Here is a 3,293-nt window from a genome sequence, read left to right on the forward strand (position 1 = left end):
AAACCTGGTTAGAGATGCAGGAATGTGCTTTCTCGGTTAAGAATAGCCGTGTAGAAAATGTCTGGTAATTATCTTCTATAATCAGTGCGAGTGTATTCATTTTCCACCCGTTTGCCCTTGCATTTCTTTTGTTGCGTGCTTGCTTCAAAGTATTAATAGATCACCATCAAAACAAGAATCAGCTCTTTGCCAAAAGTATTCCTTCTTAAAACCACGGTTACATGCTCAGAGCAGCTCCAACGGACGAGCTATACGGAAAGCTAAAATTGTTTTGCCTATTTATTTGTTTCTGTTCATGTTCCAATAGGTAAGCTAAACAAATAGTCTTTTTGGCTTTTTGTTTTGTTAATAGCCATTTCTACATTTAACTGTAGAAATGGCTAAAACAATAGCCGTTGGCCAATAATTTTTTTTTTAAATATAAAATAAATCTTCTATAAATACATAAAGAAAAAATTTGTAGTTTTAAATTTTTGTATTGTGCCTCATCCTTCTCTCAAATTTTCAAAAAAACAAGAATCAATTATTCTCCGATTAATTATTAACATCGGTTGTGTTAATTAGCTGAAATTAAAAGGTATGCTTGTTTAAAAGTTTTTTTATTTTTTTATATCTCTTTATTTTTTAGACCTTTTGTTGTTAATTTAATATTTGTGATGAGTTTTATTTCTTTATTCTTTGATGTTTTAGAAGGATATAACCTCATTAATGGAGCCTAGCTCCGATACCAAATGATGCAAACCTCGTGATCATGTGGTCACGCAATCAACATGTAAAGACATCAATTCCTAGAAAGCCAAGTAAATTAGGTTTAATAGGAGTGTGACACAAAGATAACTTATACCTAGGCACCAACATTATTAGAAATGGAAAACCCCCACCCAACAAATATTGATTCATGAACGAGAAGTATAAGGATGACACCACGAAGACAATTGTTCTTCGATAAGTCATTTTTTAGTTCATTAGAGAACCATGGAAAGGAGATTATCTCACTAACACATACACATACAAAGTACGATAAATAAGAAGTTTTATTAATCTGAATTATCTAACCTTACATGTTTGATTCTGCCTTTACTTATACTAACTCTAGACTTAAAAAAACCCTAATGGACCCCTCTTAGGTGGACTTATATGAAGCCCACTTACAATTGACCCAAATAAGTAATAATATCCTAAAGACTAAGAAGAAAATAATAAAAATAATAAAAATAATAAAAATTACCATCCTAAATATGCTAGAATTAGATTTGTCACTATTAAGAAGTCCCAAATAGACTAGAAAATCTGATTTGAAGGTAGAATTTATTATGAAGTCTTCTTTTCTTTTTGTAGCTAGGATGAATAAGGAATCCTTGTAAGAAAAGGATTCTAAAATAATTATGAATCCTTGCCACACGTGGAAACTATGTTGCAGCCCATTAAAGATCTTTGCAGAATTAGTGTATTTTCAAAATAAGCTGTCACATCCTTTTAGAAAAAAAATCCTAGCCAAATAGAGAGTCCACAATTTAAAAGGAAGTAAATAACAAAATTCATATAGTCCTTATTGACCCGTATTGAGATGCCTTTCCAAACTTTAATTGACCTAAAATTTTATATGACAACTTTTGATGTTTAGTTGCTTAAAAGAATGATGATTAAGGAAGCAAAGTACGATTTGGTTAATTATAAGATGATGATGTAAGTTCTCTTTCCCTTATGCTTCTATTCAAGTTGACAAGTCATTTAAATTAAATCATGCGCAACAAAAATTAGTTCCTATTTTTCCCTAATAAAAAGGAAATTCATGTGGTTGTTTTTGTTTTGAATAAAAACTATTGTGTCATTTCCAACGAGTGGAAACCATGGTGTTGTTTTTTTAAAATAATGAAAACTATTGAAATTATCATCGATTATATAGTGGAAACCATGGTGTTGTTTTTTTAAAATAATGAAAACTATTAAAATAATGGAAACCATTGTATAAGACTATTAACCGATGCTTAAAATGTATATGATAAGGAGGTTGATTGATAATTTAAGACACAATATTGTTTGATGTACTACTAAGTTAAAACAAATGTTAATGAGGTGATAATGTAACAAATAATTGTGATACCTAAAAAATACAAAATATGATGATGTTAAAAATAAATTATATTAAGCAATAATGGTGACGAGTAAACATAAGATTAATATGAGTGGTTACTTCAAGAATTGTGTTGCGATATCGCGGTCACACAAATTAATTACCCTAGCGTGAAACACAACATATAAAATAGTATAGAGCAATCAAGGGGTCAATCCTATAAGGAAGGTTCGAGGTAGATTTTTATGCTAGATGATATGAAATTTAGAGGGGGTTTGGAGATTATCTAGGCTAAAGCAAAAGTAAATAAAAAGAAGCAATCAATGCTAAATAAAAGAAAACCTAAATTTATCAAGAAAAACAAACCTTAGTTGCAAGAAAACATCAATTTATAGAAATCAGAACTGATCATGAAAATGGAACATCAATTTATACTATAAATATTTATCTTTTCTTATATTTATTAGTTGACACATTCGTTGTATAACTAATCTTAACCATTAAACAACCACATTATCTACACTAGTAATTTAATTTAATGGCAGCCTTAAGAACTAGATGAGTTGATTTATCTAGATAACATAATTACCTGTAGTCCATGTTTGATTTGATCAATCAATTGTTCTCCTTAAGATTAATAACTTGGATCCACCACAACTATTAATAATATCCCTACACTAAGTTATTGCTTGTCTTAGAGAAAGGATAGATAAAATCAAACTTAAACTAAATAAAAAAAATTAACTATGACTAATGTCTTAATCTCCTATTAATGTCTAAGAATATATGCATTATAAACAAAAATATAATCAAGAACGATAAAGAATATAAATTTTCATGAAATTATTTACATGCGAACTTCAAAGCTCAATTAATCATTAGGATTTAAATGAAATCTATGTCTTGCCAAAGTAATAGGTTCTCTCATTGATATACACTTTAATACTCATATGTTTAGGGCTTATGTGTTTAAATCAATTAAATTCAATCAATGAATATGTTCTACCATAAGCTTGCTATTCAATTTCATCTCCATTACTAAAATGTTACAAGCTATGCATTAATCAAAAGGTCTTACTTTTTTGTTGTAATGGGGTTAAGGTTAAGGTGAGGTAAAAGAAAGGAAAAGAAAAAGGTTAAAACCAAAGGAAGAAGAGCATTCAAAAAATGATTTTTTGAAATAAAATATCCTATCAAAGCACATAAATTTTCCATGTTT

The 3,293-nt window shown here is 29.0% G+C and overlaps 1 protein-coding gene across 1 annotated transcript in view; it reads left to right on the forward strand.

Annotated features, from left to right (window-relative positions):
- Nucleotides 1–109, forward strand: part of CAS (calcium sensing receptor) — a 3,648-nt gene extending 3,539 nt beyond the window's left edge. Inside the window, exon 7 of the mRNA XM_011014106.1 lies at nucleotides 3–109. The gene's annotated coding sequence lies outside the window, so the exon portion shown is untranslated. The remainder of the gene's footprint in view (nucleotides 1–2) is intronic.
- The last annotated feature ends 3,184 nt before the right edge of the window (nucleotides 110–3,293 follow it).

Source organism: Populus euphratica, unplaced genomic scaffold (genome assembly GCF_000495115.2).
Source record: "Populus euphratica unplaced genomic scaffold, PopEup_1.0 scaffold1002.1, whole genome shotgun sequence".
Classification (NCBI taxonomy): Eukaryota; Viridiplantae; Streptophyta; class Magnoliopsida; order Malpighiales; family Salicaceae; genus Populus; species Populus euphratica.